Source organism: Canis lupus, chromosome 34 (genome assembly GCF_003254725.2).
Source record: "Canis lupus dingo isolate Sandy chromosome 34, ASM325472v2, whole genome shotgun sequence".
NCBI lineage: Eukaryota > Metazoa > Chordata > Mammalia > Carnivora > Canidae > Canis > Canis lupus.
Genome location: NC_064276.1, coordinates 31,660,993 through 31,686,669, shown reverse-complemented (window position 1 = coordinate 31,686,669; position 25,677 = coordinate 31,660,993). Strand labels below are relative to the sequence as shown.

The 25,677-nt window shown below is 34.0% G+C and overlaps 1 long non-coding RNA gene across 2 annotated transcripts in view; it reads left to right on the top strand.

Moving 5' to 3' along the window:
• LOC112646015 (uncharacterized) overlaps nt 1–25,677 on the top strand; it is an 85,301-nt gene that overhangs the window by 37,939 nt on the left and 21,685 nt on the right. The window lies entirely within an intron of this gene.

The following is a 25,677-nucleotide window of genomic DNA, read 5'->3' as shown; positions in this document are numbered from 1 at the left end:
GGAGACCCCAGGATCGAATCCCACATCGGGCTCCCGGTGCATGGAGCCTGCTTCTCCCTCTGCCTGTGTCTCTGCCTCTCTCTCTCTCTCTCTCTCTGTGACTATCATAAATATAAAAAATTAAAAATAAATAAATAAATTCTAGCTCTAGAAGATAAGCAGCAAGTTTGCCTAACCACATCATACATGTTACTAAAAAATGAGTGGCTTATGTCTTATATGTATGCCTTATATTGACATTCAATCACTATAATTTTATAAGATGACATAGTAAATATAATCTTATAAGACATATAATGGAAGAAGAGGAAAAAGAAAAAGATGATTTGGGAAACTTGTCTATGTCAATTTCATTTGTTTTCGAAATTTCAAAAAAAATTGTTTGGAGTGTATTTATGTCAGTAGAAAAGTCACCATAATTCTAAAGAACAGTGAACATCAGCATCAATTTACAAAATTATTCTAAACACCTGATCTGATACATGATTTGTCAGTTAGTAGATATAGTCTAAAAAAACTTAGTATGAACAACGTTGTTTTATAGTCCCCTTTATTTTTTTTATATGTCCCCTTTAGTTTGTTTTTTCTTTTTAAAATATCTATTGTGTCTTGATTAATGAAGGCGCTCTCTAATTTCCCCAGTGAAGTTAAGAAGAAATTGGATTGACAGTACCAAGTCCAGCTGCAAAATAATACTGTAAAGAGTTGCTATTAAAAGCAAATATTGGAATCCCTGGGTGGGTCATTGGTTTAGAGCCTGGTTTCTGCCCACGGTGTGATCCTGGAGTCCCAGGATCGAGTTCCACATCAGGCTCCCTGCATAGCCTGCTTCTCCCTCTGCCTCTGTGCCTCTTCCTCTCTCTCTCTTTCTCTGTGTCTCTCATGAATAAATAAATAAAATCTTAAAAAAAATCAGATATTGTCAGTCTTCTACTACCTCTGATCTACTGATATTATCTCTATTAAACTTAAAATTTCAAAGTAATTTCAAATTCTGTTTTTGCATATTTGAACAAAAAACTTTTAGCTCATTTTAAGATGAAATTTTTCAAATATATTTTGTGTAACCTTTCTTATCTTTCTAACATGATCACATCTGAATATTACAGTCTCCTAATTCCATGTTTGGCAAAACAGGAGTTTCAGTCCGATTCTTAAGGAAACTGACACTCAGAAGGTCATACTATAACTTTAATACACACAGCAGGTAGCTGCTAGAAATCATGGGAATGTGATCTTCCTTTCCTTAGTGACAAAACCATGCTTGCTTTACATTAACAAAATCATTCGGAAGTCATTTAGGAATGTAATTTAGCTCTGTGAACCCAGCAGGTGTCCTTTCTTTTCCCCCTACTGGTTGTAACATAATGAATATGTCGTTTGCAGATTTTATATTAAAAAAAAAGTTGAGTTAATATATGCTTTCCATTCTAAATTTCTTAGCCTCTGATATATTTACCATAATAATTTCCAGAAGTTGTGAGCTTTTAATAATTAAACTATTTGAGTATTTTCCAATTTGGTAATACTCATCCACCAAATATCAAATGCTAAGTGCTAGACTTTATTGTAGAGGTATGGGATACACTGGAGAATAAAGACTAATTCCTTTTGTGGAACTCAGGAAGAACTGGAAGAGCAGTAATTAAACAGATGAAATACAATATATCTTAAAATGGTGATAAGTTATCCGAAAAAAAAAAAGTAAGGAAGGGTAAAGCAGTATTTCATTATAAAATACAAAGTAACGTGATATAAATGATCTCTAGAATTTGGGAGTTGGCATTCTTTATAATTTGGAAAATTTGTCTAATCATAAACTAAATTATCAACACCTTTATATGTACAGCTCTACTTCTGCCCTAGGTAACTTAACTAATCCGGTTGTTCTTATTTTGTAAACTACTAAGTTTCCTTTTAATATCTAACTTATATTGCTGTCCTTAATATCAATAGTCTTTATTTTTTAGTTTAAAAATTTTTATTATTTATTTATTTATTTATTTATTTATTTATTTATTTAAGACAAAGAGACAAAGAGGCAGAGACATAGGCAGAAGGAGAAGCAGCCTCCCTGCAGGGAGCCCAATGTGGGACTGGATCCCAGGACTCCAGGATCACTCCCTGAGCCAAAGGCAGATGCTCAACCACTGAGCCACCCAAGTGCCCAAAATAGTATTTATTTTGTAGTTTAAATCTACAAATTTAGAATTTTAAAAGTAGGAAGGGATCTGAATATAGAATTACAAAGTAAGAAGGGTATTGAATAATCATATTTTGTTATCATGGCCAATTAGACCTAAAGAAGTGAATTAAAAATCTAAGGTGCTCTGAAAACCCAGATTTCTTATTTCTCATTCCTTTTTCTTTTTTTTCACCTTATTCTGTTGATATGATACACCTTACACATAGTTATAATAGGCTGTCACCTACATGATGCTATTTTAAAGGGAAATTATTAGGGATTATGCCTTAAAATCATCTCATATGTTAGATGATGCCTAGGAGGCCCCCAATTCATAAACAGATTTAAATTTCAGAAAACCTGGCAAATGTGATATAGTAAATATTATTTTTTATTCACCAATTACTTATGAATTAGGTTTATCACATATTTTCTGAGGTAAGGATTCAATAGTATGGGAAACAAAGGATCTTATCACCAAAATGATGAGGACTGATGGGCAGCCTCATGGAAAACTCAAGAAACAAATTGAATTGTTACCAGTTTCACAATTTGATGTAATAAAAACAACCATGGGAACAGAGGTTCTCCAAACACTAAACTGATTTCCATGAGTAGGAAATGTGGAGGTCATGTCTTCCAGGACATCCTTACCTTCCACTTCCCAGTTCAAACACTTCCCGTCTATTGCTTGAACTATATCTTTAGTTTCTCATTTGGCTATGCCATTGCTATGCTATCTCATCCACTGAATGGATACAAGGTTAGTTTTCTCAAGTTCTGATGTAATTATATCACAGTGTCCTCAAAATCCAATAACACCCCTTCTGCAATTGTTTACAGGAAAAAAATAAAAAAAAATTTAATAAAGAATTTACTTATTTATTTGACAGAGAGAGAGAACACAACCAAGGGGAGCAGCAGGTTCCCTTGGCAGAAGCAGAGGGAGAAGAAGGCTCTCGGAGAAGCAGGGAGCCAAATGCAGGGCTTGATCCCACCTGAGCCGAAGGCTGACATTTAACCAACTGAGTCACCCAAATTCCCCAAAAATCAAAATTTCTGACAGTTAAGATTCTCCCCAATCTAACCCTGCTTATGAATTTTTCCTTATTTACATCTTATATTTGTCTTTCTATAACCTCAAAAAATGCTTTTTAAATATATTTTCATGAAAATCTTTGGAAATAATTGCTTTATTAAATAAAAAGGATCCTATGAAGGAAGCATATGGTTTGGCGAAATAATAAATGGAAAGTAGAATTATATAAAAGATAGTGAGCAATTAGAAGAATGGTTGCTAATTATATGTAATATAAAATGACATTTTCATAACAAATATGCATTCCACAGAATTATATATTGTGTTGTAGATTCAATTTAGATGGATATCATGTTAGAATGAAATGTTTCACAGATTGAAATTAAAAATGAAATATTGAATTACTGAAATATTCCAATTTCACATATTTATCTTTAATCTCATTGTCCAGGTGGACTAAATCCCAGAAGGAGAGCAAAGTTACTCACTCTGATACCCTGTTTGTTCAGCAAGTAAATTTTAAAACTGAGACATTTTATCTAATGTACATAGAAGTTAGCTATGTTGAACAGAGAGACTAAACAGGAAACTTCAATTTTGGTTAAAGGAGGAAAAAAGTGGTTCTAGAAAGTAGAATTTGTTTGTAAGAATGAAAGACTCAAGATTATTCAGAAAAGCATTATGCATGGATGGAGATAGTGAGATTAGGAAGCTAAAGGTGTGAGCTAGTATTGGTACCCATAATATATATTATCAGAGATTTAATTCTGAAACTGACTTTATTCACCAAAATAAAAATTTATTTCTTCACATATTTGTTTGTTAATGTAAATAACACTTAAAAATCTCTTCATAAGCATGGATCTAAAAATTGGAATTATTTGGCTCCCAAGGATAATAATTATTCTGGGAATTATCACTAATATCTGGAAAAAAAGCAATTGTTTTCTAGCACCGTGAGTGCTAACAAATAAAATGGTTATTAGCACTATAGACTATAACAGCAATACACATTCACAGAGTGAATGTGAATTTTTTCTTTTTTTTTTTCCTGGAGAATGAGATAGTGGAATTTGAACTCTCTCAGCTAGAATATCAAAATATAAGCAAAACATGCAGGAAAAACCCTCTGAAATTGATCCATTCTTCCATAACTGCATGTTATTACCTTTACAGATGCATTGCCCAAGATACATATATTAATCATTACTTTCAGTTTAAAAAGTCATAGTTCAAAAATCACCCTTATTATTTGTATTTTCCTAATAATAAAAGACACATTTTATTCTTAAATTCATTATATTCAATTGAGCCTACCAACCTGCAGTAACTGACATTTATACATTTTACTGCTTATAGTATTTATCTCAGATGCACCACAGATACATCTTCATTTCTTAGTAAAGAAGAAAATTGTGAGTTTACCCAGACAAAATATTATACAATTCCCAGGGGTTCTATCTTAGCCTGAGTCCTGTATAAAATAAATAGATGTGAGGCAAAAGAATATGTGCTGGCACTTAATTGAGTAGTACACCCCTCAGAAGGCAAGAGTGAGGGATAAAAAGGGATATAAAGCTGGGAAGGGAGGAGAACAAATACAAGGGGATAGTTTTCTAAGCCAGTAGTTTCCAAACAAGCTCAGTTAACTGCTCAGTTTCATGGGCCATCTCCATGGTGGATCCATGAATTCTTGTATCTCAGAGCAGCCCACCAGGGGCAATGAGTGGTAGGGAGTATTTGTCTTATTTCTGACCACAACATACACAGGCTTCTCATTCCCTCTCACCCCTACATCCCTTTAGACTAGACTCCCTTGCACTACAGCAGGGTGCAAGTCTGCTCCAGGTGACTGCTGTAAGAGCCAGAGCCAGCTGGGCACTGTGTGCCAATGTGCAGACACACACTAAGTATCTCTTTTTCAGTCTGTGTTCCCCACAGGGCCTAGGCACTTGGAGGCAGAGTTGGTGCAGTTCCTATCTCTGGAAACTTATGCTAGAGCCATACTTGGACCTGGTTCCTGCACTGATTTCTGTAGAGATCCGAACTCTTCCTACTGTAGTGAAAAATGTTTCAAGTCTCCGATAAGCAGCACAATGGTTACTCTATTAATTAAAGTTCCCCAGAGGAACAAAACCAATTGAATGTGTATATATATATTAAGAGAAAGGTTTATTTTACTTTGACTCACACAACTGTGGGGACTGGCAAGTCCAAAATCTGAGATTAGGCTGGAGACCCCGGAAGAGTTGCTGCTGTAGCTAGAGTCCAAAGGCAGTGTGTTGACAGAATTTCTTCTTCCTCTGAAGACCTTGGTCTTTTTTCTTAAGTCCTTCAACTGATCGGATGAGGCCCATACACATTATGGAGAGTAAACTGCTAGTCTGCTTAATTCAAAGTCTACTGACTTAAATGTTATCACATCTCAACAAAACAAAACAAAACCATCACAGAAACATCTAGACTGGGGTTTGACCAAAAACTGGGTAAAATGGGCTAATCAACTTGACACTGGAACTTACCCATCATAGTCACTTTACTTACTTTAAACATACAGAATGTGTGTCTGGGTGGCTATGAATATACATGTGCATGTATGTATACATGTATTTTTCTTTCACACTTGAGTGACTAGAAAAGTCTTCCTAAAATCTTTATGATTTGCAATCCAAACTTCAAAATCAAATGCAAAATTTTCCTTATCTTAAATCACCTTGCCCTCCAATCTTAGGTTGTTTACCTTTTGAACTTTGTTTTGTATATGAGGCTGAACATCAGTCTTGTTCCTTTCCTCAATTCTTTCAACCTGAAACATTATTTCCTGCCATTCTCCTCCATTCTTGCAAGACAAAGTTTTGATTCTTTCAGTGACCTAAACTCTCCTATATCTTTTTTTTTCTTTTTCAAGTTAATAAGTTATTTCTTTTATTTAAATTCTACTTAGTTAACATATAGTATAATACTGGTTTCAGGAGTACAATGTAATGATTCATCACTTACATATAACATCCTGTGCTCATCACAAGTGTTCTCTTTAATGACCATCACCCATTTAGCCTCTCCTCTATCTTTGTCTTTTAGTCTAACAATTTATTCTAAAGCTTTTCAATTAATTTAAAAGCAATACAACTTTCCTGTATTAAGATGATGAGGTAAGGCATTATATACCCCCCTTCTTTTAAAAGTCACCTTAATAACAGAGGAAAAGAAACAAAAATAGCAACTTTGATGAGACTGGGAGATCATGTAAGCCTGCATTACTCTGCATGAAGAGTAAAAATAATTGGAATAGATGATTTTGTAGAAATGAGGAGGCTAACTTGATGCATACAGAAGAAAGTATCCTGAGCCAATAGATTAATATAAATCATGCAGCTAGCTCTTCATGGTCTTAGAAGTTGAAAAGACATGAAACAAAAGGGGGAAGGGGAAAAAGCCTGAAAAACAGGGGAATAATGTGAGAATCTGTTTAAAGATGGACCTCACATTGGACCTAAAGACCAATTCTATCCAATTCTACTGGAAACAGCATTTCTCCAGGCCAGAAGACTCAGGAATCCTGTCACAGAAAAGCCCTGGGATCATATTCCAAGTGAAAAATACCCTCACACTGTCAGTCCTTAGCCCAAGAACTCTAGGTGTCAGGCACTTCTACCCTAGGGAAGTGATTATGGCATCATTCTTCAGGGGGAAAAAAAAAAAAGAAAAGCTGATTTAAAGACTATTTGCCCCAGAGAAAAGACCACGATCTTCTCTGAATGCAAAACTGGGGGCTTCCAATTATTCAAAATCCCGTAGGAAAACCCAGAAATTAATAAGACCCATTCATACTGCTTTAGAAATTAAAAAGACAAATTCTATTTTAGATTTTACCAACTACTGAAGTTGGTCTGTTAGGGGGGAAAAAAAAAAAAAAGAGGTGGAGGCAATCACACAACTTAATTCCCTGGTCAGTCTCCACTGCCTGGCTTTTTTTTTTTTTTTTTTTCCAGCTCACCTTTATTTTGAAACAATTATGCTGACATGACCTACTAATATAAATAAACAATCAGGTTTACTGTGTCTCTATGTCTGGCTGGTGAGGGCTGGTTGAGTGTGGAGTCTTCCAAAAAGATATTCCAATCAACACTTATGAGCTTCATTCAAATCTAATGCATACAGAAATACTGCCAGACATTCACAGAAAAAGCTTCCAACGTGAAAGGCAGAGTTCAAACAAAGAGAATTAAAGAAACATAGAAGAAGCAGAGAAATGTAATCAGAAGAAAACTCCAAAGAAGTTTAATTTCATAAAGAATGGGGAGACAAGAGCAGGATGTTACATAATAGAAAAAACACAATGCATGTGCACACACACAATATGTACAGTATATTATTTAAATGTTGAGGTAAAAAGAAAAATCAATAAAGATATTAGAAGTTAAAATTGAAAAAAAAATTACCAGATTGATTTCCAGAATAGAAGCAAGGAAAGGCCCAGATAACAACCAAATGGCAACCCCATGGAGAACATTCCAAATTACAACAAATACACATAGGGGTCTAGTGCTTCAGAAAATAACAAACATAGTGGACAAACTTCTTAAATTGCTTTGGATGAATGAAATTGGATGTAATGTTAGATTTTGTAATATTATTAGACAGAGATAACTTAATAAGAGGTTTAAAGAAAAGTAAGCACACAATAAAGAGAATTATCAGTGTCAAGGGTAATAAAGTTGCACAACAAAGAAAATTTAATCACAGAAACTTCTTGGATTTGGAATAAGAATTTATTCATTAAGACATAAAGTATACAACATTTATAAAAAATATACAAGTACTAGGTCAAATAATTGTGATTGAAGTATTTTGGGAATATGTTTAGAAGGTAGATAGATTGGTGTAGGGAAATAAAAATTTTCATCTGCTGTAATTGGAGGTCAACCTAAAATTGATAAAATGGAACAATTTGTGCACAGTTTTGGTAGAAATAACTAGGACAATACCAGAATAAATACATATATTAGTTAAGTGGTTGCTTCTGTGAAATGGAACATTGATGGAAAGAGAAAAGTCACAAATAGGGGAGTATATATATTTTTTATTGTTTTGTCATTTATTACAAATATTTCAGCACATTTTTCTTGTATTCATTAATCCCTCTGGATAAAAACAAAAAGGAAAATATCATAGACTTTTCAAAAGAATTTTGGACAAGAAGATCAAAATCATTCAAAGATAGAACTTCTAATATAATTATGTATTTCTTCCACACTGTATATATTTTGATAAACTAAAACAATTAAGATACTAACATGTTCATACAACATGATAAATTAAACACTTGGATGTTATTAAACATTTGGTATGAAGATTTTTTATTTGTTAAAAAACAATTGTTTCAAATATATATTCCACAATTTATCTGTTTGACTTTTGGTCTGTTGTGGCATGAGGAATTGTTGTGGTGGAAATATTCTGTATCTTAATTGTAGTATTGGTCATATGAATCTACCTATGGTAAAACCACATAGAAATGACACAGAATTACATGTGTACAAAAATGCACATAAGCACACTCAAATGACTGCATGTAAAATTGGTGAAATCTGAGTAAATTTGATGAATTGCATCAATGTCAATGTCCTAGTTATGATATTGTACCATACTTACATAAGATGTTACCACTGGGCATCCAGGTTCTCTGAATCTCTAGTTTTATTTCTCACAACTGCAATGTGAAATCTAAAAAAAATAAAATAAAAATGGACTCTTAATCTTATAAAACATTGAAAGTGGGTTGAGGTCTATTTTCTCAAGTCCTCTGGGTGGATTTCCTGATTTTAAGACACTATGGGTAAATATTAGTCAAGTTTTAATAAAAAATAAGTTTTATCTTTTAGAACCTTATATTTGTATATATTTATTTAAAAGTCAATAAAGTGAAATATACATTATTGCATGATACAGCTCTATAATTACCAACTCTTCAAATGAAGGTCAAATAATTTTCCCCTGCTGTCGTTAGTTACATATATAATAAGTGTAGACTAGAAAAGGTCTTTTAATTTAACCCATATAAATGATTTGCAAGATTTATAACCTACAGTGCTCCATTGGCTAAATTCCTTTAATAAACATTCTTGGTAATCACTTAAACTTTGACTAAGATTGTTTCTATCTTTCCTTACTTAAAAAATGAAAAAGTCAGGGATCCCTGGGTGGCGCAGCGGTTTGGCGCCTGCCTTTGGCCTGGGGCGTGATCCTGGAGACCCGGGATCGAATCCCACGTCGGGCTCCCGGTGCATGGAGCCTGCTTCTCCCTCTGCCTGTGTCTCTGCCTCTCTCTCTCTCTCTCTGTGAGACTATCATAAATAAATAAAAAATATTAAAAAAAAAAACAGCTTAACTTTAAAAAAAAAAAAAGGAAAAAGTCAAAGAGCAGTTCTGGAAAAAAGAATAAATGAATGAATGAATGAATGGACAATTTAGAGAGGGAAGTAACGGTGACAACAGAGGTTTAGAAAGAAGTGACACCGTTCTCTGTCTTGGAGCTTTCTCAACTTTCAAATACTACATAGTAGATGAAAAAATCTATTCTGACATAGGAGGCAAAGAGATAGTAAATCTTAGATATGTCAGAAACTTTCTCCAAAGAGAAATTCACATAATTCTGTACTCTTGGATTAAAAAAAAAAAAAAAGAATTACAGTTAAGGGAATGATTTTAGAATCACCAACAGGGACAAGCTCCTAATGATTCCTGACAGTGCCCCAAAGAAATGAAAACAACTCACCAGATGGAGCCTGTATGGCCTTGCTTCTTGCTTTTTATTCTGCATGTAAAAAATGAAGAAAATTCTCATATTTTTTCATTCAACTTGTTTATTCATAGCAGAGTTCTTGTTGAGCAAAAATACTTCTTCCTTATAGATCAGAAGGAGGACATAGCTAACATCAATTTTAGAATGTATCTAAATGAAATTAGTTCCATGTTTATTCAGGATTTGTGTTTTATAACTTTAAAGTCTAGCGAACATTAAAAAAAGATGATTTTAAAGGATTGCAGGACAGGTCGTTGTGGGAGACTTGGAATTGGAGTTGGAAACTTAGACACACTTGAGAGCTCAAGGACAACTTCCTTTAGGTGATGATGCCCAGCTAAGAAAGTGCATCCCACCTTGAAAGAAAAGATATATAATAAACCCAGAAAAAGAAAAGGGAAAGTTAAATTGTTTAGATACTCTTTTCAACTGCATTCTCCCAATTTTCTTTCTTTTTCTTTTTTCTCCCAATTTTCTAAAATTTTTCTAAAATTTCAAAGTTCAAGCTATAAAGATATTTGTTTTCAAAAGAAGTAGGAGTTGGTTTTGTTTTTATTACATACCAGAGTAAAAAACAATAACCCAAATAAAACAAAAAACACTCATTTTTTTATTACAGCACCAAAAATATATTTGAATTTTTCCTATATAAGATGATAGAAATAAAGAGGACACATCTGGTTAATACTACCAAATCAACCAAATGCTTTCTGTTTTTCTCTAGGGGAAATTTATTTGACCTCCTACCACTTTTGTTGGCTTCTCTTCTTCGAGACTGCTGGTTTTAAACCTCCCCCTGTGGCTGCTGCTTTTTAGTCATCTTAGAAAAAACCTGTTCATTGCCTTCTCTTTTAAAACTGATTTCCTGGGGTTTTAACCTTGTCTTTTGCTGGAATCCTCTCCTTGGGTAACCATATTTACTAGCATTACCATATATTACATAATCAGAAATCTACATTATCAACACACATCTACCTACCGTTTCCCACGCGTGTTCCCTATACCACATGTTGAACATCTCCACAAGCTTTTCAAATTCAACATTTCTAGGGACGCCTGGGTGGCTCAGTGGTTGAGCGTCTGCCTTTGGCTCAAGGCATGATCCTGGAGGCCTGAGTTGGAGTCCCCCATTGGGCTACCTGGGGGAAGCCTGGTTCTCCCTCTGCCTATATCTCTGCCCCCCCACCCCCTCTGTGTCTCTCACGAATAAAGAAAAAAATCTTTAAAAAATTCAACATTTCTAAACCTACTTTTCCTTCAGCATTCCCTTCAATATTCCATTGGCACCACCAATGAATGGTGCACCCTGTGTAGTTGCCTAATCAGTGCCACACAGGACTCTTTCCTCTCCCTTACTGACACATCCGATCCATCATTAAGTCTATTGTCCACCTCCATCTTTCTCAACAATCTTTGGTTGCTCTGTATTCTAAATATCAAGGTATTGTTCAGATCATTGCCAAGAGAAGGGAAAGTGAGTCAGAGAGGCTACTAAATTACCTATGAAATGTGGTCCATATAAGAACTAATTAAATGCCAATATGGATAGCCTTGTGAATGCCACACTTCGATGAGTAAGAAGAGTTGTTAAAGTGACAGTATAAAAGTTATGCTAAAAAAAAAAAAAAAAGAAAGAAATGTCATTTCATCAGCCACAAATGTTGACATTTTAATTAGCAGACTTGCCTTTCCTCTCCCAGCTCATGTCCTATATATCTCATAGTACATGTAAGTTGAATGTGGACTGTTTGTGAAACTGAGCTTGAATATTCAATATGGTTGGCAAAGAAGAACTTTATCTGGTAAGCTGTGACTCTAGCTTGATATTGTGATCATTAATTTGAGTTCTTGAAACCATACATCTTAATAGAAAATTCACAACTCTAGGATGGCTTTTATTTTGCCTACCTAAACACAAGCAATCCTTGTCATTGTGTATTGGAAGCATTTATGGGTTCACAGAAGGAAATGCTTTCTGCTCTCGTGCTTCCTCATATATATATTTTTTGCCAATTCTTACTTTTTCTGTTTTGTTTGTTTCTGGGTTCCTTTTATCTCAGAGTTTTTATTTTACTTTATTTACTTTATTTTATTAGTTGTATTAATATTTGTAATAATCTTCTTATTAATCTTATTCATTAGTTAATTTCCAGGGAATAGGTAATTCACTGGAAAAAATATTCTGCTATGTGCGTTTGTTCAGAAATAAAACTATTCAGATCAGAACCAGTATTTCTGACTTTCCTTAACACTTTTTATCACTTTATTTTGTAGCAAATACTGTTCTAAGTGCTTTATGTGCACTAGCATTGTGTGTACAAGATGCTGTTATGGGTCTATTATGATACCAATGTTTTAAACATGAGAAAAATGAGTCACTATACAGTTAAGTGACCTACCTAGGCCACACCTATATGAAATTCCAGCTGCTTTCTTAAGAACTTAGATATGTAAGGACAAGACTTTTTTTTTTTTTTTTTTATATTACTGAGCTGGGACCATTACACAATCTAGACTGTGGGTTTATTTATGGTTTGTTTCATTTTCCTCCTCATATATCCTTTGTGAAATTTGTCATCATCTTAACATTGTCTTGCAAAACTACTTATTCATAACTCACTATTTTCTAATGATCTTCTAGGTACCACAGTGACATTTTAGACATTTGATACTAAGTAAAATAAAGTGACTAAAATTTTGGTTTTATGGATTTAACATTTAATTTTCTGCTACTATGAAATAGTAAGAGAGAGAATACTGCACGCAGATCATTTCTTTGTTTCCCAGAAACATATTGTAATAGTTTGCTGGAGACACCACAAAAATACCATCCCTTCGGTTGTTTAAATAGAAGAAATTTATTTTCTCACAGTTTTGAAGGCTAGAAGTCCAAGATCAAGGTCTTCATGGGCTTAATTTCTTCTGAGGCCTCTTCTTGGCTTGTAGATATTTGCCTTCTCTCTGTGTCCTCAGATGGTCTTCCCTCTGTCCCCGTGCAGCTCCAGTGTCTTCCTGATGCCCAGATTTCTTTTTCTTATAAGGATACTATCCAGATTGGACTAAAACCCATGCTACTGGTCTCATTTAGCTTTAATTACCATTTTAAAGGCCTTCTGTTCAAAGATTGTCAAAGTCTGAAGTACTAGGGGATAAGACTTCAACATATGAATCTGGGGGGGGAACCTACTTTAATTTTTAATACAATATTAATAAATTACTAGAATTGATAATCACTAAACACTGATTTTGCCTTTTTATTTATGTATTAAAGATGTTATTTATTTTTTTCATGAGAGACACACAGAGAGAGTGAGCGAGAGAGAGAGAGAGAGAGGCAGAGAAATAGGCAGAGGGAGAGGCAGACTCCATGCAGGGAGCCCGAGGTGGGATTCGATCTCTGGACCCAGGATCACGCCCTGAGCCAAAGCCAGATGCTCAACCACTGAGCCACCCAGGCATCCCTGATTATGTCTTTTTAAAGAATGGACACATTAGGTGCACCTTGGTGTCTCTGTCGGCTGCAGCCTGTCTTCTTCTCAGGTCTCAAGTTGTGATCCCAGAGTCCTGGGATCTAGACCTGTGTTGAGCCTTGTGTCAGACTCCCTGATCAGCAGGGTCTCTCCCTCTGCCCCTGCCCCCTGCTTGTGGCTCTCTCTTTCAAATAAATAAATAAATAAATAAATAAATAAATAAATAAATAAATAAATATTTTTAAAGAATGAGTACATTAGAAAGGATAGTTTGATAAAATACTAACTTCTGGTTACCTTTCTAATACCAGATTTAAGTGTTATTAATTACTGCTAAGTGTAACTGGTCCAAATCAAGTCTAAAAATGAACACACTTTGAAGTATCTTTGTAATTATAGCCTGAAGGGAATATCTAGTATGCTTTCTGAGTTTTAACTCCAGGTTATTTTAAGATTTGGAAATAAAAGGCTTTTACAAGTACTTCTCCCATCACCTTTTTCTCTGTTAGAGGAAGTTTTTAATTTTCTGTATAAGTTTTGAGAAGAAATTAAGAGACTTCAGAGCACATTATTTTCTCAGTGAATTTTGTGCTCAGACTACCTATTATCCTATTGATAAGTAACTTTTAAATAAGGAAAATATCAACTTCAACTAATTCCATGCCCTTTCTGGTCAAAAGAAACAAAGATCATAAGTACCTTTCTATCTTCCATGTGGATTTTATTCTCCAGCGAAAGGATTCTCCAATAGTTTGTTCAAATCTCCTTTACTTCCCTTCACCACTGCTTCAGACATATGGGACAATGATTTTCAATCTCTGAACACTGTATTTCAAGGATCTTACCACTTACCTTATAAATGGAACAGTTAAAACAGTTACATTTTAAAGGCATGCTTTCTTACAATTTTCCAAAATAAGTTATATCTCAATAGAACCATTTTAAAACAAATGTACCAAGGCTTTCCCATGTATGAAAAAATGTCTCAGACAAAAATGTCTATTGTTTTTATTAAAATAAATTAAATAGAAGGCCAGTGTCTTTCTAAAGTCTTTTCTTGTCCAATCACTATTAATTTAGTCCAGGCTATATTCATTTTTCCTTAAATTACTGAAATTATAACCTACTACTAGTGACACAGGCACTGTATTTACCCTCTCCAAGCTTTCTACATACTTCTGTCATGATATTTGCTAAAAAATTATATTAATCTATGATATAATTATGATATGGTATTTTATATATATTATTGCTTTAATACTGTTAAAAATTCTGAAAATCAATCTGGAAAATGTATAAAAGTGTTTTTAATATTAATGCTATTTTTTATTATCTCAAGGAAATGAAGGAAACAAAGGTCACCAATGTATATTTGGACAATTTGTATTAAGTTTAAATTGGAAGTTATAATCCTATAATTAAAATATAATTAAGAGTGTAGAGATATATAAAAATTAGGCAATATGTCATGATCATTAAAGAGTAATTCATATTCTATATATTTAAAAAGATGGACATACATTTCATTGAAAATTTTAAATAGTTCTTACTCAAATTATTTGGATGGCTGTACATTAAATGCCAAAAATATATATCTACATATGAGTTAAATAATAAAAATGATTCAAATAGTGGTTGTAAAATTGAAAATACAATGATCATTTTAGACAAAGCTGAATAATCAAGAGCTCCTGAAAAAAAAAGCACAAATGTGTATGTTTTCATAATGCTCTACAAAATCTAAAAGAACAAAGATCCAAAACTAATTAGAAAATTATAATCTATTTTGAAATTAAAGAATAGTTACATCATATTCCAAAATTTTATATGCTATTTTTGTGTTGTGTGTGTGTGCATGAATACAATAGAACACATAGAAAAAGGATGTCAGCAGTTTACTTTTATACGTATTCAGTTGGATTGTGATAGGAATGGGACTGAAAAATTGTCAAAAACTCCTATTGTTTTCTTCAGACTTACTGATAAGAGTAGAGATGTTGCTGACCATTTGGAACGTGGTGCTCCCAAAACTCATCTTGGTGGACAAAAGTTTATTTTTTATTTAAAGATGTATTTGATTACTTAATAGAGCATGCATAGTGGGGAGAAGGCTGACCAAGAGAGACAGAGACTCTTCTGAAGCAGACTCTGAAGTGAGTGTAGAGCTGAACGTGGGGCTCGATCTTATGACCTTGAGATCACGACCTAAGACAAAATCAAGGGTTGGACATTTAATGGACTCTGCCCCCTAGATGCCCCTTGGTGGAGGTAAGTTGAGAAGACAGACAGTAAATATGAGTTATAATTTATTTTATATCCAAAAATAGTTGTGAAGGAAGAAACCCTTAACCAAGGGTAGGTTAGGAAGGTCACTAAACAGAGGGGAAACATCCTTTATACAATTTTGAAATTTCAAGTCAACAGGGTCTGTGTAGAAATATGCATTACACTAGCAATAAGGAGTAACTTTTCTCTAGACTAATTTTTCAGTAAATTTTCTAGCTTGTTCTGGTGAGTCAAAATATTGAGAATCCTGAGTGACCCAGCTCTCATCTCAATAAGGTACTTCTGCTCAAGCACATTCAGAGAAAAAAGCCTGAAGAAACCAAACTCCAAATTTTGACTATCACCCCCACCCCAGACAGGTTAAAGAGACAAAAACAGAGAACATATGTTGTTAAGATATATCAGTTTTTTGTTTGTTTGTTTGTTTGTTTTTTACCAGTTCCAAAGGAAAAGAGCCAGAGTAACTCAGATGAACTTATTGAGAGGATCAATTCTTCATAGAGAAGCCTAAGTTGGCTAGTTGCAGAGTTCTAGACTCTGATAACAGACAAAGGCAATAGAAGTATTCTTGAATTAGCCTAGAATCACACAAAATATGAGAAGCTCTGTTTTTCATTTGTTCTAGGTATTATCCCAATCTAATAGTGAAACTTATATTGTAGTATAATTATATTTGGCTTCATAGACCTCAATTTTGATTAGTTGGTTTCAAACTCAAAATATTGTGGCCTTGGCTTTTTGGAGTAGTGTTTTAAATTTGTTGTTTGCCAGGTGCCTGGTGGCTCAGTAGGTTAAGCATCCAACTCTTGGTTTCAGCTCAGGTCATGATCTCAACATCATGAGATTAAGCCCTGCTTTGGGCCCCACACTCAGTGTGGAGACTGCTTAGGATTCTCTCTCTGCCTCTCCCTCTGCCCTTAACCCTTCTCCCCTCTTGCGTGCTCTCTCTCTCTCTTACTCTGTCTCTCAGGTAATAAACAAATATTTTAAAAATCAATGTGTTGTCTTCCACTAATTAAGGGAAACAAAATAAATTTAATTGGAGAGAACCATTATTAATATTTAGTAATATTAATGAAATAGACAAAAGAAGTAACAGTATATCATAGGTTGTATGAATAAACATACATTTCAAATGTGTGTGTGTGTGTGTGTGGTATCAAGATGTAGAAAGTATTTTTTTTTATGTGACAGAGTCAAAAAGTTTAAAAGCCACACCCCTTATTGTAAAGGATAAGTCTCATAACTGGTACTGAACACAAAACCCAAATCTCCAATTTAATCAAACATTTTAATGTAATTTCTGAACCTTTGGAGAACAACAAATTTAAGCCTAAATATCCAAGAAATATTTTAACTGGGTCCATACCAGCCAAGAATAGGCACTTGTCAACAACTCCAGCTACGTTCTTTATTCATTCTTAAGAACCATTCATATAAGGCCATAACACTTAGAAATAAGCGTGGCTTGTGATGAATGTGGCAGACTGAATTCCCCTGGAAATCCAACTTTCCTAATACGAAATGCTCACCTTAATTGATTGGTGTAGAGAAACTGTGGGATCATCCAATTTTGAAGATATCACCTAAGGGATAGGATTCTTCAGCCACTGTCTCCCAGAGTTAGTTTACTTTTGTTGTCAAAAGTAGAAAATTTTCAAAAGTAACATATGTTCTTGAGATTTGGGATAAAAAAGGTATCATTTTTTACTGGTATATTTTCTTATACATTTTGAAATATTAATATTAGATAATACTCAAAAAATTTCTGATAGTTTAAAAGATGATTTATCTTTTTCAAAATTACAGTATTAATAAGTAAATATATTTGATATTTTTTATTATTTCTTCTTCCCCAATCAGTGCACTATGCCCTTTTAAAGAAAGCTCCTGGGGTGCCTGGGTAGCTCAGTCAGTTAACTGTCCAACTTTTGATTTAGGCTGAGGTCATGATCTCAGGGTTGTGAGATCCAGCCTACATGGACTCCATGCTGAGCATGGGTCCTGCTTAGGATTGTCTCTCTCCATCCGTTCCTCCTCACCCTTAAAAAAGGAAAAGGAAAAGAAAAGCTCCTGTACACAGCTATGTTTACAAGGATCCATGATATTACTGCTATCACTAAAAGATAAACAGGAAAATAAACAAAAGGCTACAATGACACAGATGTTTTGGAAAAATTCTAAGTGATATAGGAAAGAACAGATGAAAGAGACAATAGATGTAAGAAGAACATACTTAATGTTAGGTAAAAACTACTTCATAATTGCATCAGATTAAAAAGAGTAATCCATTGCTTAAAGAAGGGAAGTTAAGATATTAAGATAACAAAATGGAATAAAAACATATCTAATAATGCCTAGAAGAGGTATTTAGTGGATAACAATGATTTTCCAGGATTCAAAAATAAGTTAAAATTTTAAAAATGAATTATGAACATCTAATATACAGAATTAGCACTATTAAAAAAAAATCCCAAGCCTAATACTAGGCTTTAGGAATCACAGAGTCGCTAACAAGATAGACATAGAAAAGAAAGGGACTATCATGAATAAGAGAACAAATGAAACATAAGAGAAATGGAATTTGCTAAAAGACTTTGTATATGCTATTTTGATTAGTTTTACCCAGTCCCATAAATTTTTCAAGAAACAGATGACCTAAAAACATAACCAAAAATTACATATAAGCTATTTTAAGGTCTGTTTCTCTTAACATTAGTTTCAAAAGACAGAAAGAACTAACACTCTGAACCCCCCAATTTTTCAAGCCCAGAAAGTTTAGAAACATTTATAATGGCAAACAAATAAGACAATAACTAAAATAAACATGTGGTCTAGAATTCTGAAAGTATGTCATCCTTTTAGGAGGGAAAATATAAGTTGTAATTAAAGAAACATATCAAAAGGAAGTCACACATAGGGACCATATGGAGTATGGTTCACCACCATTTTGGAACAGGAAACGGGAAGGGAGGAATGAAAAGGAGCAAACAGTTCTGGTTTGAACTACTATCTTCAAAATCTGGCTTGAGGTGTTCTGGGATGTCAGATGTTTAAAGCGGTTTGAGGTAAAGATCTTCATCCATCACTGGCACATCCACCAACAGTTCTTTTTCCCCAAGAGAATGAGTCTTTGCCTTATGCGGCTGTGAACATTTCTTTTCCCAGCTCCAGGACCTCCCTTGGTTCACCAAGTCTCCTGCCCCTGACCTCCCTTATACTTTCGCCTCTCCAAGGAGCAATAGTAAGCAAAGTGTAAAAGGCACCCATTCCTGTTAACAAATGAGTATCCTCACAACCTCCCCCTACTTTACTTCCAAGTCTCAGCTATTCTTCATGTAAAAGAAGGTGTTTAAAAGTTTTCAAGAACCCTAGAACAAGTTCTCTTCAATTTGTCTTGACCACCTCCCTATTGCATTTGCTTTTGAAATTCATATCGATCATATGTCCTTGCCACACAGAAACTTTAAAATTCCATTGCAAGAACTAAACTGAATAAGAGCAATAAGCAGAATGATGAGGGAACTTCAAAAAGTTAAATAAGGAAATCTTGATCTTGTGGCCTCTTACTATGAAAAAGACAAAGTTGAGGAAATGATATTTGTCTTTAAATATTTGAGAAGGTAAGTATTGAGAAAGGGGTTACTGAAGAAATAAAATTAGAATTGTTGAAATATTGATAAAGAATAGAAGTCTTTGCAGGGAATAAAAACTTCTGGGCAAGAAATTTTTCTCAGTAAAATTAAAATTAAACTACATCTATGAAATAAATGAATAAAGGTTGAATGAACAATAAGTCAATACAAAAAAATACAAATTAGCCATCATTATAACTAATAAGAACATATTGGCGAGTGAATATATAAAGGACACTCACTGATTTCTGAGATTACCTAAATGATTCCACATACCGTGTTTTCCTAAATTTTGTAGTCTTAACATTTTATGTGAGTGGAGCACAAACACATACACACACAGTTTCTCACACATACCACTTTCTCACCCATACAACGTCATTTGCTATTCAAGAAATGTAAGGTTCCTTCATCCTAATCATTTTTCTTTTCTTTCTTTCTCACTTCTTTTTTTTTAACTGCTTTACAGAATTAGAATTTTGTCTGGTAATTATCTAGATATAAACTTATCAAAATGAATTTCATGTTTAGAAAATGTACTTTAGATACTGTAGTCAAGAATTCCTCACTGGTTCTTGATTTTTATTTGTTTTACTGCTTTTGGTTTTCAAGGAAAACCTGTTTTAGAAAGCCAGCAACTACATTCCTATGTCCCTGAAAGAGTAGGCCAGTGTTGGGTTTTTTGTGTTTTGCTTTTTTTCCTATTCCCTGAAGACAAATTAATGAGCAAAGCAAAGAACAATTATTTTATATTTAAATGTTTTTATTCACAAATTTAAATGAAAGGAATCTTCATTCTTTTCTACTAATGCTTGAGTTTGTGTCCATCACTAAAACAATCAAGGGCGCACTATGCTAATGGCCTGGAATGATGGACAGATGGGCAGAAAAGTCCCCTGGGTGCTTTATTAGTTTCTGCCATTCTTGAACTGGTAATCAATAAAAAAGTTTTCTCATAAAATAAATTGAATATTTCACTGGTAAAAAGTGATTATCTTCTTTATTCCCATGGCTGACCTTAATAACTCACAAACTCCGTAGGCACTTTGTGATGTCTGTGAGTTATGAGACTTTCATTCTCATGAAAGAAATATAATAATCACCCTTCACTGCAGAGATATTCTACACCTCTCATATTAAATCAGTAAGAAGCACATGGTTCCTTGTAATTGCAAGAAGGCTGAATAAACACGTCGGGTATCTATCTAAATTTAGATGTATGACAATTGAAGATCATTGTTTTTGAAAAGGGATTTTATGTCTGCATAACCAATTAAAAAAGGACATTTTATTATACTTGAATTAGGAAAATATGATTCAGGGTAGCCTAATAAATTTTAGGAGGGCTTCTTGACTTATTTCATAATTGCTTCTTTAAGCATATCACCTTCACCTTGAAAAATACAATTAGAATATTTTGGTCTGTCATCCTTATATTTTTACAGAAAGAGATTTAACAATTATGTTAATTTCTAATTTGTATGTATTGTTTGCAAAGCACCCACTCTGCTATATAAAACCATGGGGATTCCAACAAAATTGGTTCCCTGAGAAAAAACAAGGTAACTGCATAGATTGCATTAACAGGAACGAGTGGATCAACTGAACCTCTCCTGAGAAATATGAACAGTGCATCTCTCTACATTTACTGAATAAATAAGACTAAACAAAGAAAACAGAAGGATAAGATAGGAAGACAATATATTTTAGCGGTAGCAGCCCTTTAAAAATAATGATTTTATTTCATTTATGAACAAACTCTGGCTAGAGAAGTTGAATAATTTATTCAAGGATACAAAATTATATTTTGGCCAGCTGAAACACTGGAACCAATCATTATTTAATATTTTTAAATCAACACAGAAAATTTAAATATTTTTTGGTGTGCATCTTTAATACCATCTGTAGATTTCGGCAACCACAACTATAAACATTCCATATTTATAGAAACATGGACATTCCATGATTGCCATCATCCCCAACATTCTCTTCTGCTACTCCTTTGAAATCACACCTTCTTTCGGCCTCTAATTTCTGGAAACTGCTGAATATTTTTCTGTCACCGTAGTTTTGGCTCTTCCAGGAGGTCATATAAACAGAATCAGGAAATTTTTTGAAACTGTCTGCCATTATTTAGCATAGTGCCTTTGAAATGCATTCATGCTTGTACACCTATAAATTGTTTCTTCTTTTTTAATGAGTTATATTCTATTACATTCCAGGACAAGATCATGGAACCCATGATAAGGGGTTTGGCTTTTCTTCTTATTGTCAAGAGATTTTATCAGGGGTTTGATGTGATCTGAAATATGTATTTGAGTTCACTCTAGTTCTTCTGTGGATAATATAGTATAGGCAAGAGTGGAAGAAGGAAAGTAGAGCAGGTAGGAGGCTAGAGCTATAATCAGGTGTGAGAGTGATATATTCTGGAGGCATCCAGGGTGCATGTAGAAAACAAGGAACAAATATAAATTAGATTTGAGGGCAGCCCCGGTGGCGCAGCGGTTTAGCGCCGCCTGCAGCCCAGGGCGTGATCCTGGAGACCCGGGATCGAGTCCTGCATCGGGCTCTCTGTATGGTGCCTGCTTCTCCCTCTCCCTGCCTCTCTCTCTGTCTCTATGAATAAATAAATAAATAAAATCTTTAAAATAAAATAAAATAGATTTGAAAGGTGGGGTTGGCAGGATTTGTGGTATAAGGAAAAAGAGAATCAGGTATTCTCTTGCTTTGTTAATCTCTGTTGGCTTTGAGTTTTCTGCACCTCTGGCCCACCTTATTCCAATCCATATTTACTTTCCCTAGACCTAGTTTTCTTCTGACTGAGCAAAGTAACGGTATAATTGGATTCAGTTATATAGCCCAAATGGGACACCATATTTAAGATGTGAAAATGATGGTAAATATCTTAGTTATGTTTTTGTCAATGAAGAACTTAAAATCCACTAAAATACTCAATCACACTAGGAGGTAGAATGTCTTCTGCCACTGACAGTAGGTGTTGTCATCAGGCTGTTGAGTTAAATATTTATTAAAATATATTTTTGTTTGTTTTACATATTATTTGCAATCTCTAACTTAGGAGCTTATAAATAAATAGATTGAGGGACTGACTGTAAAACAAGAACAGGACACAACAATCTGGTTGATTCAAATCGAATAAAGATGTATGTATGTATCTATCTATCCATCTATCTAATATTTCGTAAAACAGCTTTTGATGCTCTGATCCTACATGTTAGCTTTTCACAATTTTTACATGATACATGTTAATTTTGATCAAATAAAGTGACATCTGTGGTTTATACAGGAATAAAATAACCCATTGAACAATATAGTTCTTACTCTTTCCAAAGATTACTTAGACATACTCAAGGTACTTTCTAAGAATTTAGTATTTAAAGAAAATATGATAATTTATACTGAGAAAAATTTCCCTTAGGATTAACCTCAGCTATTAAAATAGCTTGTGGGCAGCCTGGGTGGCTCAGCAGTTTGGCGCTGCCTTCAGCCCAGGGCGTGATCCTGGAGACCCCGGATCGAGTCCCACATCAGGCTCCCTGCATGGAGCCTGCTTCTCCCTCTGCCTGTGTCTCTGTCTCTTTGTGTGAGTGTGTCTCTCATGAATAAATGAATAAAATCTTTAAAAAAATGATAATAAAATAAATAAAATAAAGTAAAATAAAATAAAAAAAATAAAAATAAAATAAAATAAAATAATAAAATAAAATAAAATAAAATAAAATAAAATAAGCTTGAAAGAAGGACGCCTACATGGCTCAGAGGTTGGGTGGCTGCCTTCAGCTCAGGTCATGATCCTGAGATCTAGGATCGAATCCCGCATCGGGCTCCTGAAAAGAGCCTGCTTCTCCTCGGCCTATGTCTCTGCTTCTCTCTTTGTGATTCTCATGAATAAATAAATAAATAAATCTTTAAAAAAAATAGCTTGAAAGTAAACTTGAAAATGAGATATTAATTAATGTATAATACGTAAATTATTAACGGATTAAGAAAGTGATTATTTTAAAATGGTCTTATTTATGGTTAATATTTATGTTCACTGCTTTGCAAGAACATGCATACATACATATAATAGAAAATACAAGTATTAAGTCAAAAAATAGAATGACCGAAGGAAGACAGCATAGGAAATTCCTCTGGAGAAGGGAGTATTTTGTTTTCATGTTTACTTGATCTGCTGTGTTTGCCTGGATCCCACTGGAGTAATCTATTCATCAGGATTAAACATTCATGAGTCCCTTAAAAGCAGGTGTTTAGTTTTTCCAGCTCTGAATATGGCAGTTCCAAAAAGGCTTCACAGGAAAGGTGAAGCTCTCATAAGGGAGTGTTTCTTTTTCAAATGTTTAATTAGTTTTCAAGACTCTCACTGAATTTCAACAAAGTTGAGCTATTGACCAGAACACCTGTTTGGCTTTGAAGACTACTCTCAACATTTAATTTCAGGCTTGTCCAAATTTAAGTAAATTTAAAATTAAAACGTATCAGCAACATTTAAAAATTAAGACCTATTACCATTAGTTCCTTTGGTAATTATTGTTATATCATCCATCTAGAGATACTCACATGATACTAATATATATGTTATAGTAAAATCTATGGGTTTTAAATTTTTATTATTTATTTTTATTTAGAGAGAGAGCGGGGGTGGGGAGCAAAGGGAGAGGGAGAGAGAGAATCTTAAGCAGGCTCCACAATTAGTGCAGAGCCTGATGTGGGCTTGATCTCACAACCCTGAGATTATGACCTGACCCAAAATAAAAAGTATGATGCTTAACCGACTGAGCCACCCAGGTGCTCCTAAAGGGTTTCTATTGTAATTTAGAATTAATTAAAAGAACTATTAGTTTAAAAACTGTAGTCATTTTCAAACACAGTGAACACAAGAGGACCTCAGCATTTAATGTTTTCTCTTAAATTATTATTTATAGCAGATTTTCAAGAATCTCTTTTCATTTTCGTTTCCCTTCAAAATCTATTAAGTGATATCCAATGGAATTTAAATATTGTAGAACCATTAAAACAAAATACATTTTTATTCTATCTTAATCACTATTTTTAAACCTAGAAGAATTGTTTTTGGTACCATGTAAAATGAGGCCATTTTAAATGAATGTCGTTCCACCACCATGCATTCTACGTGGCAGGATCATACCACTCTGCAGCCAATGATAGAAGACATAGGCTGAGAAACCAACACAGGCTGACTACAGTGCCCACAACCCTCCTTTCTGTCTTCTCTCACAAGATGCCCTCTCCTTTTATTTCCAGACATCCCCGGCCATTGACTAAAGCAGAAGTCACCCCTTTCACGATCTCTGAGTAGTCTCTTTTTATTGACTTATTTTCAACACATTTAACTTTATAAATACCTGCTTTATTATATATTTTCAGTATAAAGATCTTCCTTCCCAAAATAAATAAAATAAAGACCTTGATGTGAAAAAATTTGTGACTCAAAACTCCCCCTACAATTATAAGATGATTCTAGTATTACCCTTGCTGGTTTCTTCAACATGAAAAATTCAGAGAAAATTTTAACTTACTGTTATAAATAAGTAATAAGGAATGCCTAGGTGGCTCAGTGGCCGAGCATCTGCCTTTGGCTCAGGGCATGATCCCAAGGTCCTGGGGTTGATTCCTGCTTCATGCTCCCCACAGGGAGCCTGCTTCTCCCTCTGTCTACATCTCTGCCTCTGTCTCTGTGCCTCTCATGAATGAATAAATAACGATGTGGGGCTCGATCCCAGAATCCTGGGATCATGGGCTGAACCAAAGGCAGACATTTAATTGACTGAGCCATTCAGGTGCCCCTCTGGACCCAAGTTAAAAAAAAAAAAAAGGGTTTTATATATAGCTTATTATATGTTAGGTATACTCAAAAAGGTATAATTTTATACACAGATAAAGTTTATTCATATACATTTTTAATAAAGTTTATAGAGTTTATAATAAACTACATGTTTAAAATGCATAATTTTTATACATTTATACACCTATAAAATCATCACTACAATCATGATAAGTGAAGATATCTATCATCTCCTAAAGTTCTTGCTTATACGTTGTCCCCTATCTCCCACCTCTTTGTCCCCTATCTCCAAGCAGCCACCAATCTCTTTTCTATCACCATAGATTAGTTTTAAATTTTCTATAGTTTAATCATATAATATGTACACTTCCTTGGCTGGCTTCTTTCATTCTGCATGATGATTTTAAGATCCATGTATGTTGTTATATGT